Source organism: Echinops telfairi, unplaced genomic scaffold (genome assembly GCF_000313985.2).
Source record: "Echinops telfairi isolate 266 unplaced genomic scaffold, ASM31398v2 ScPeMD7_31;HRSCAF=116, whole genome shotgun sequence".
NCBI classification, from domain to species: domain Eukaryota; kingdom Metazoa; phylum Chordata; class Mammalia; order Afrosoricida; family Tenrecidae; genus Echinops; species Echinops telfairi.
Genome location: NW_022103928.1, coordinates 18,434,452 through 18,445,533, shown reverse-complemented (window position 1 = coordinate 18,445,533; position 11,082 = coordinate 18,434,452). Strand labels below are relative to the sequence as shown.

The 11,082-nt window shown below is 43.3% G+C and overlaps 1 protein-coding gene across 1 annotated transcript in view; it reads right to left on the bottom strand.

Moving 5' to 3' along the window:
• CADPS (calcium dependent secretion activator) overlaps nucleotides 1-11,082 on the bottom strand; it is a 435,301-nt gene that overhangs the window by 300,742 nt on the left and 123,477 nt on the right. The window lies entirely within an intron of this gene.

Below are 11,082 nucleotides of genomic sequence, written 5' to 3'. Positions count from 1 at the left end.
GCAACTTTGATTTGGGGGGAAATGGGGTGATATTTTTCAAACCTCTTTTCAGTTCAAACCTTTTTTTTTTTTTGCACAAAAAGCAGTGGGTTGTTTTTCAGTATGGAAACAGACAGACACCCCTTTCTAGATATGTATCAAGATTTTCTCACATGAATAATTCAAAAGGGTTTCATTTGAGATATTTCAAACATAGCCAGTAGCTATTTCTAAGAAGAATAGTCACTGTTTTCAAGAAAAATTGAAAAAAATTAATGACGTGGTAAGAATGTGATTTAGATTCTTTCGAGAAGGAGGGAAGGCGATACAGCGTCAGGACTCCCCTGGGTGCCCCTTCCTCGCTCGTGACCTCAGTGCCATCTCAACATGTGCTAGCGCCCTATTTTATCTTCACATCTTAAAGTTATCAGACACCCTACATGGAATGTGGACTTTTGATCTCCGCAAAGAATCCTTTCTTATTGAGGCATAAACTTGTTCTCCCCACCCTTCTCTGATCAGACGGAGGTCAAGCTAAATCACTTCAACTTTTGTTGCAAGTAACAAATAATTCTAACAATAAAAGGAATGCATTGGCATTTAAAGGAATGATATCTAATCCCTTTCAATGCCAGTGTATTCCTTTTGTGGTTTAAGTCAGAATTTTCTGTTACTTGCAACAAAAGTCAAAATGGTTTGAACCAAGGTTCAGGTTAATTTTGTGACAAAAACAAGAGTAAAACTATGTTTTATAGAGTTTTCAATGGCTAATTCCTCCCAGGCACTCCTTGGTACACTGAAGTCTCCAACCTTCCCATCAGCAGCTGAGTGTGCCAACCATATGCACCACCAAAAGACTCCTTAATATCGACACTGACTCTAGACCCACTGGCATCGAGTCAAGTCCAACACATAGCGACGCAATATAGAGCGTCGGAGGCTGCAAATCTACTGGAGCGGATCACCTCCTCTTTTTCTGCAGAGCAGCTGGTACTTTGGCCCTTGTGGTTAGCAGGCTAACGCGTTCCCACCAGCACCACCAGCTATTAGGTCTGGTTCTTCCTCCTGTATTTGCGTTCTTTGAAGTTACTTATTTTCCTTTCCTCCTACCCCACTACCCAGCCACAAAGGTACTTCTTCCTTGTAGCAAGGAACCTTAACTCAAATACACAGAGAAAATCCTCTACACCTGGCTTGGGAATGCCCTTGGACCACGGTTCTTTCTACCTGGGGACCTTTATAAGTATTGCTGCCCTCTCTGTCGTCTCCCTGGGTAACTCTCAGCCACCTTGCTGTCATCCAGATTTCAGCTTAGAAATTTGATTTCTCCTATATTGCATCTCTCTCTTGTATTTGCTTATAACACATAGCTCACCTTCTTGGTAACACTTATTATCAGTATAATAAGACTCAATTGTGAAGTCTATCTGTTTAATATCTGTCTTTCCTGCTAATCCACATGGCAGGACCATACGTATCTTGATACCCCTGTTGAATCCTTGATATCTGGTACAATACTAGGAATATAATAAGCATCCAACACATATGTATTGAGTAAATAGAATGATGGTTTATCAAAATGCCCATATTAAATATCAATATAGCTAAAATTCAGCTGTGAGGAGGAGGTGGATAGAGATAAAATAACTTCTGAAAGAACATTGAGATTCTATTTTTCCACGTAAATGATTATGGGGTCTGGCATCTTCTGGAATGGCTTGGTACCATCACATCCTGCTTTAAGGTTGAGCTCAGTCACTGGTGCTCTGCAAACACTCTATGGACGAATGTGATAGAAAAGGCAGGCTGGTGCTTCTGAAATGAGATGATGAATTGTTGAGTTTGAAAGGTAATGATTCACATGAGAATCCTATGAGACTTATTTCTCTAGAAAATCCTGCAACGTAGGTTTGATTTTTCCTGTCCAGGGCTCAATCATGAGATCCGTGTAAGGCTCCAAACTTGGCTATCACGTATGAGAAGTATCAAGGAGATTCAAGGACTTAGCTGCTGGGCCATCCTTTCAGAATACATTTACTACCACTACCAGTGTGGCAGGTACAGTATTAGGCACTAGGATGAGATATCACAATGAAAGGGTGTAGACCAGCCCTCTTTGAGCTTCCAGCTAGAGAAAGGTACAAGGGAGCTTCCAAAGGTTTGAGGAAAAGTTCCATGATCTTTGAATTCCATTTTTCCCTGTCGGTAAGGAAATATCATGGCAAATACTATAATGAAAGTACTTGAGAAATGAGTTCTTCCCAAGAGAATCATGGCCGCTTTCTCAGAGGAGATGCCCCTTGGGCTGAGGCTCTGATGAATGAGGAGGAGTTTGCAACAAGGTAGAGTTGGGTCACTCTGTTTTGCTCTCCTTCCTTGGAAAATACTACAGGAAAATATGAATCCAAGAAGGACTATGTAACTGTATGTGGCCAAAACATATTTTCTCATATCCTCTGAACATATTTCCTGAGCATGAGAAGAAAAATGAAATTGCTTAAGTTATGGGCTTATAGTGGTCCCCAGGTCAGTTAAAGGCTGCCAAGCTGAAAAATTTACATCCCAGAAGTCTGAAAGTCATTATACTGACCTCTTTTCTCTTATATTGGGGCCCAAATCTCAGTGAACCACACGGCATTTTGGGGAGGGGGAGTAGCATGGGGGGGGGGCAACAGGGTTAGAAGTATGACTGACTTTGTACTGCCAGCTGCTGGCTTTGCAGTTGTCCTGGGGACACTGACAGCTGTGTGGCTTTAGACAGGATTCTGTACCAGTGTGGGGGAAGGGAGTAATTTCCAGCTTCAGACTTGAGAGGCAGGGCTATCTAGCACAGTCCTTTTAATCACACTCACTGAGGAGGCCTACAGAAGCTTCGAACCCCACAGCCTCAATGCTTCGGGAGAGGACCCAGTGGTTCCAGACATCATCACTCCAACTCTGATGGTGTAGAATATTGGAAAAACCCAAAGAACGATCACTTCTCCAAGAACATGGACAGTTCCTAATGGCATCATAAAAAGAGGCTCATAAAACTGAAGCCTGCAAGGAAAAACAAGGCCATTTTTTCTGTCCGAGCACTTAAGCCTTGGGAAGAAACAGCAATCTGTCAATCCAGGCCCTGGTACTTAGGCGGAGTTTTCAGTGGCTGGCCCATTACAAACACATCGCGAAGCTGAAGTGATGCCAAAACAAGGAGACTCGGGTCTTCTACCTCCATTGCAACGTTTCCAAGCAGAAAAGTAAATTAGCCTTGGCAAAAGAATTGTTTATTCATGTTGTTTTATGAAAGGCATGGCATATGGGGAGCAGAGTCCTCCACAGAAAATCGCTGCCGGCCACTTATTTTTGTTTGGAGCTGATAACGTTCCACAGTGGGGATAGCCTCCCAAGGACACGTCCCACCAGGGCTTTTTATGCTTGGCTACTCAGAGGAGTCGGGGGAACACATTGAAAAATAGCATTTGGAAGGACAAACAGCTCACCTGGCCAATTGCTTTTCTTGTCTGGCTTTGCATTTCTACCTAGAGAGGATGACTGGGGTGTGCGGAAGAGCTGGCATGGCTACTCCCATGCAGACAGAAGTTCCCGGACCCCAAAGGCTCAAGACACCCTTGTGGTCAGTTGGCCAGAAGGGGAGCTATAATAGAAGGGCTCTCTAGACATGAAAGCTCATTGGCAGTGTGGCATCTATTCACTCCACCCCTGACACTCCTGGACCAGGCGAAGTGCTTATCACTTGGGTTGAAAGAATGAGCTCAGAGGTGATGGGACTTGGGGCAGGGCTTGCCCATAAGTGACCAGCTCAATGCCATGCAGCACATGAAGTGACAGAGGCATGCCAAAGGTAAAAGGGGTATGGAACAACCTTATCCAGTCCACTCCAGTGAATCCTGAGTCTGCCACTTAGTAGCTGTGTGGCTTCAGACAGGATTCTGTACCTCTGTGGATTTCAGTTTCCATATTTGAAATGGGACAACAAACCTTATAGATATATTAGGAGTAATATACAGATAACAAACATTTAAACATTTTGAGTACTGTCTATATATGAGAAACCAGGCCTGTATATAAATTCTGTTAACAATCTTATTAACAATAATTACAAAAAAAATCCTTGCTGTCATCGAGTCAATGTTGACTCATAGCAAGCCCTTGTGGATTTCCGAGACCATAATTGTTTATGGGAGTAGAAAGCCCAGTCTTTCTCCCATGGAGCTGCTGGTTTCCACCTGCCAAACACATGGCAGCCCAACATGTAACCACCATACCACTAGGGCTCCTAGTAATAATACTACGGGTGACTATATAATAAAGATAATAGTTGAAGAAGCCCTGGTGATTCTAATGGGTAAGTATTGGGCTGCTAACTGCAAGATTGGCAACTCACACTCACGAGTGGCTCTATGGGAGAAAGATGGGGCTGTCTACTCACACACAGGGTTATAGTCTTGGAAATCCTACTTGAGGGCAGAGTCGACTGAGTGGCTGTGAGGTCTTTTTTCCCCTCTCTCTTTTTTGAACTATGTATTCTACCACCCATTCATCTGCTATATTACGATGACTTGCATGTTGTTATGATGCTGGAAGCTATGACATTGGTGGTTCAAATACCAGCGGAATCACCTAGCGGGGACAGGTTTCTGTGGAGTTTCCAGACTAAGAAAAACTAGATAGAAAGTTAAGTTGGCCTCATTGTCAAAATTAACGCATGCAAACCCTATGGCTCACAAGAGGACTCTCTTTTATCCATTTGCTTTTGACACATCACAGGAGAAGGGTATCAGTGAGGGAGAACCTCAGCGAGATGAACTGGCATAACAGCCACACGATGGACTCCAATATGCTAGAGGGGGTGAGGATCAGGCCGAACTGGGCGGCGCTTCATTCTGTTATACGTTAAGGTCACCTGGGTCTGAGTTGACGCCATGGTAGTTAACAACAATGACAACTATACCCTGGGTCCTGGTCTAACCATTTTACTTCTACTGCACCTCACTTAATCTTCCCCAAACCACACTGGTAAATGCTGTTATATCCCAAGTGAGTGAAGAAAATGAAGGCACAAAAGTTAACCTAGTAATTGGTTGGGTCAAGTTTGGAACCCAGCAGACTAGCTCCAGAGCTCATGTGCTTATATTGAGCAGTGACTGAGTACAACCATGCACACCCAACTGTCAATAGTGCCCAGTTATGGTGCCTCTCAGGTGGTGTACCTTACGTAGATGCCTGACCTTATTTTGCAGTGCTCAGCAAGGGCGTGGGGCAATGGAGGCTTCCACACCAGTCACAAAAGTACTGGCAAATATCATGGAAGCACAAATACCCCCATAATCTGCCTATTTAAGATTTAATGTCAGTTTCTGATGCTCGAGTTTAAATTACTTAGACTTAATTCCTGGGTGAAATTTCAGGCCACTTGAATAGCAGCATGAGAGGATTTGGGGAAATGTTTGATCAAGGATTAAGAAGTCTTTTCTACCATATTTTTTTAAATGCCTTCAGATCTCTTCCTGGAACTTTTAAGGCAGCACGTCTAACATTCACAGTAAGCATTCATGCAGCCACTTCTGTCTGCTGTCTTGTAGGATGTTGGTGTGAGAGAACTGATAGATCAGAGTGGAACATTATGGGAAGGGCAAGGTTTCTGGCTCTTGCCATCTTTCTCTCCTCACACATGTGCCTCTCCATGGAAGTATGTGGTGACGAAAATGCTTCTGTGGAATGCCCAGGGTCTCTACAGTCTCTTTGACTTGAGTCTCAGGAAAGAATCCATGAATTCCTGGAGCAAGTTCTATCCAAGACTTCTGCTTCGTTTGGGCAACTAGATAAACAGAACAAAATGTAGGGCAAATTATTGGTGAAAGAGAAAAAGTAATTCCTGAAGGGGCAAAGAGTATGGAGAGATTGGGGAGAAAGAAGTCATTCTGTCCTGGTGTATATTCTTGCTTCTGACTACTTAAAAGAAGACCATGGAAGTTGGAATTGGAGGACTTGTGTTTGAGCCTAGCTTTTTCCTTGTTAGCGGAGTGAGTCTGGGCATATCCTCTAAGCTCTTTGCTGTGCCCAAACTTGGAGAATTATTGTGCCTCGCAGGATTATGAGTCACAGATCTAAGTAAGAGTTTTGATTGGAATCACTCTGTTAGTGCCTGACATATTAAATGGAGGAATGACCAGCAGTAAGAGAGGTCAGGGTGGTGAGGGTATGGGTAAGTTGAGGTAAAGAGCTGGTGGAAGGCATGTTGGTTCCCTCGATTGATGTAATAGTGGAAATGAGGGGCTATATTTGGAAAGGCATTTTGTAATGCCATGCATCCTGGTTAAGAGTGTCGATTCATCACTTGGCTGAGTCCACTGCTTCTCCTTCAGTCTCTTCATCTATGAAATGGGGATAGTGTTGGAGGTTTAGAGGAGTTACTGAATATAAATAGTAATTACAAGGAGACATTAGTGAATACAGCTTGGCCTTTCTCCCAATATATAACAATCACTCTTCTCACAGGGCTCTATCTTAGCTACCATCCTCACCCTTAGTGATCCATCTCTTGTTTTAGGAGACCTCTCACTCCCTTTCCACAGACGCTGACTATTTGTGCCAACAATTGGCTCCTGAACTAGGTTCAACCAACCAGGGGCCTGATTTTTGGAATTTCATTTGGAAGAATGCAGAAGGAAAAGGGGTATCCTTGGGTGATACAAATGGTTAATGCACTTGGCTGCTAACCTAAGGTGTGTGGTTCAAGTCCACCCAGAGGTACTTGGAAAGAAAGGTCTGGTTTACTATGCTTCAAGAAAATTGGCTATTGGAAGCTCGATGGAGCACAGTACTACTCTGACACACAAGGGGCAACCATGCATCAGAGCTGGATTAAGGGTGCCTGGTTATTAGGAAAAAGGGAGAAAGAACTAATGAGGCTGGTTGGCTGGATGATTCCCTATTTGTTACTATATCAAAACAGACATAGCTGCAGGGGTATGTTTTTACTTGGAAAGTGAAAAACCCTGGCTTGTAGAGGAAGAAAGAGTGGTGAATGGGACACACAGAGCTGGGCAATGGAGAGAAAGGTAGGACTCATCTGTGGACTCTGGCTTCAGTTATTCCCTGGGGTATGGCTGCCCCTGGCCCGTGAGCCCGTGCACGACACTCCCTGATCTCTAGAATCAATCCCTCTTTTGCATAAGCGTCCTTGAGTTGCTGCCTCTTAGTTACAACCTGATTTTCTTTTTCTTAATTCAGAGAACAGAGTGAATTATGCATGATAACTGACATCTATATCCAGGAAATTCTGCTTGTGATATTTACAGGAGCTGACGTTCCGCCATATGGCCTGAATAGCATACCCGGACCAAAATCCGCTGTGACGCCAGAAATAGAAAAATCAGGGCATGCAAAAAGAAGCAGCAGCGATCTTTCATTTTAATATTTCTTCATGAACTAGTCAATATCTGAGATCTTGATATTAAATTTTTACAGGACGAGATCTCCCCAAATTTTCTTAAATTAATCAGGCTGGTTTGAGCAAAAGGAAATTATCTTTTCTTTGAATTCAACTAAATGGAGGGAAAAGCAGCTACAAGACCATGGCTTAAGAATTAACCAAAACAAAGCCACAAAAGAAGACAAAACAATGAGAACAACAACAAAAGAAAAGCCTGTAAATAGTTCAAGGTCTGTTTGTCTGTTTGTTGACCTTTAAGAGTATTTTCCAACTGAGTCTGATGGGGTGCCACACCCTGGCCCCAAAGTCTATTTTTGGTACTCCCTTGGGACTTCCTTGCTCTGCTCCCTTTGCTGTTCTGTTGCACGCCCTTAGTGTTTTGCTTCAGTGTGGTGTGGTCAGATCAGGCACAATTCCAACACTGTGTCTCCAGTGTTGTCCCATGTAGGGTTATGGGTCAGTGAAGGATGTCGTGTCTCATGGTGGGGCTGGCCATATTGTCCTCTCTGTGTATTGGCTGCTCTGAGCAGGGATATCATGCTTAAGGCTTGGTGGCCAGGATGTACTCTACCCTCCCTTCCTCCCCATTCATTTGCTCCCATGTGCTCTGATCAGACATGCCCCTCTCCCTGAGCTGTAGCTTCAGTGCTGTCCTCTGAAGTGAATTCTTCTGGGGGGAGGAGCAGCTGTCCATGTAGTTGGGATTGGGGCTGACCCCTCAGAACTCTATACTGGTTCCCTGCTTCATGCCGGTATGTTGCATTCACATCTTGGAGTACCAGGTTGAAACCTTGAACTATTTATAGGCTTTTTTTTTTGGTCACTGGCTTTTCTGTTGTTGTTTTGTTTTCTTTTATTGCTTTGTTTTGCTCTGCCTTGTTCTTTTTGTGCATACTATTATCTCTACAGGTCTATGTAGAAAAGACAGGCTGGATAAACAATCTGGAGGAGAAAACAATGGGACTGATGGTTCCAGGGGCATATGGGGGAGGGGAAGGTAGGGGAAAGGAAGTGGTGTTAACCAACCCAGGGACAAGGGAACAACAACTGACCCAAAATCAGTGGCAAAGGAGGGTGTAAGAGGCCTGGTAGGGATTGATCAAGGGCACTGTAGCCGAGAGGAATTATTGAAACCCAAATGAAGATTGAGCATGATAGTGGGACAAGAGGAAAGTAAAAGGAAATAGAGGAAAGAACTAGGAGGCAAAGAGCACTGATAGAGGTCTAAATACAGGCATGTACATATGTAAATATATTTATATATAGGGATGGGGAAATTGATCTATGGGCATATATTTATAGGTTTAGTATTAAGATAGCAGATGGACATTGGGTCTCCACTTAAGTACTCCCTCAATGCAAGAATGCTCTGTTCTATTAAATTGGCATTCATGATGCTCACCTTCCTGATACAACCGCTGAAGACAAATGGGTGCATAAGCAAATGTGGTGAAGAAAGCTGATGGTGCCCGGCTATCAAAAGATATAGTGTCTGGGATCTTAAAGGCAAACAAGCGGCCATCTAGCTCAGAAGCAACAAAGCCCACATGGAAGATGTACACCAGCTGTGTGATCACGAGGTGTTGAAGGTATCAGGTATCAGGTATCAAAGAACAAAAAATCATATCATTGCAAATGAAGGGGAGTATAGATTGGGAACCCAAAGCCCATCTGTATGCAACAGGACATTCCCTTACCAAAGGGTTGTGGGGAGGAGACGAGCAAGTTAGGGTGCAGTGTAGCAACGATGAAACCTATAACTCCCCCCAACTATCATGATCCCAATTCTACCTTACAAACCCGAATTGACCAGAGCATTTACAGATAGGAATACAGGGAATCCAGGACATATGATCTCTTCAGGACCAGTGGTGAGAGTAGTGAGACTGGGGGGGTGGAGGGGAGGTGGGGTCGAAAGGGGGAACTGATTACAAGGATTTACATATAACCTCCTCCCTGGGGGATGGAAAACAGAAAAGTGGGTGAAGGGAGATGTTGGACAGTGTAAGACATGACCAAATAATAATAATTTTATAAATTATCAAGGGTTCACGAGGGAGGGAGAAGCAGAAAGGCAGAAGAAAAAATGAGGAGCTGATACCAAGGGCTCAAGTATAAAGCAAATGTTTTGAGAATGATGAGGGCAACGAATGTACAAATATGCTTGACACACAATGGATGGATGTATGGATTGTGATTAGAGTTGTACAAGCCCCAATAAAATGATTTTTTAAGAAAAGAAAGTAAATTAGAAACACAATTTGGAAACAAAATTTTCATACTGATATTGAGCATAGAAAAGCTAAAGTAAATAAAGAAATGATCTGATACTTTAAGAATGATGTAGAAAAATGATCATAATGAACACTTATTAATTTTTTAAAAAGGTAGAGAATTAACCAGACCCAGAGAGTTCAGCATCTGGAGGACTCTGTATTCTGTCCCAGTTTCTCTTTTTGTACTGACTTTATTCTTTCGTCTTCTCCCTCGTCCATAGGGGACAATGGCTGATGACAACTTTCTATTACTGAAAAGATGTAGTCCTGCTGGCCCCAGCTGACATGGCTCAGGGAAGGGGCTCATTGGTCTAATTGTCAGAAGATGTCTATCTTGGACCAATCATTTGTGGTCAGGGCGCCCGAGGAGCTGTGACTGGTTCAACTTGGATGGAGCACTAACTCTAGGATCAACTAACTATGGCATTCAAGAACATGGCTGCGGGTGGGGTGGGGTGAGGTGGGATGGGGTAGGGTGGGAGGGATGAAAAGATGTTGCTGGGTGGATGTCGCCTAGAAATCTGTATAACCCTGCATATTTGGGGCCTTTCATTTGTTTTGAAAGTATTCTCTATTATCTCTGACTAATAGTCAAGATATACTTCATTTACCTATTTCTTTGACCAAGAAAACTTACTTCTAAGTTGTTAATCATATCCTTCTTGGTATCAGAATATTTACTGATCACTTGTGGTCTTTTTAGAAATTAAAGTTACCCTGATGCTACTCTCTGAAATGATTCTGTTTTGCCCCAAAGTGAATTAAGCAACAAAACAAAGGTGTCAGGAACTTGCTTTTGAAGTGTGCAGGTATGTTTTCATTCATATGAGGCGAATGCTGCCTAGTTGGGGGATGGCTGCCTAAAGGCAGAGCAATGGAGTTGAATGGCCTCTGTATCTTGGATAATGTATTCAGAGGACAAAGCGAGTTTACAGGCAAAGTAAACTCCAAAGTCTAATAATGTTTACTCCCACATTAAGCAGGATTTGAAATTTCAAGAGCCTTTTACACTACCTTTAGCCAAATCCATAATTGCATACTATCTTTAGCCACCAGACTGACTCAACTGGAAACTTTGAAGGTGTCCAAAAACAAGATACAAAATGTTTCCATAAAATGACTTCAGCACAGAGGGATTTTCATGTTTCTTAGGACCTCATTTGGTGTCACCTCCAGTAGGATTCCTTTCCATGTGTCCAAGTCTTGAGACTCCTCTTTCCAGAAGGAAGGCTGAATGCTAAGCTACCTTCCTCTCCCATCCTCCTACCACCCTCCAGCCCGCTACCCTACTACCCTGCATGCACACACGGCCTGTGACTGCAGAGGGACCAGGGAGATTCTGTTCTCCCTTAAAAGTTGGGTCATCGTGGACCTTCCATCAGGGAGTTT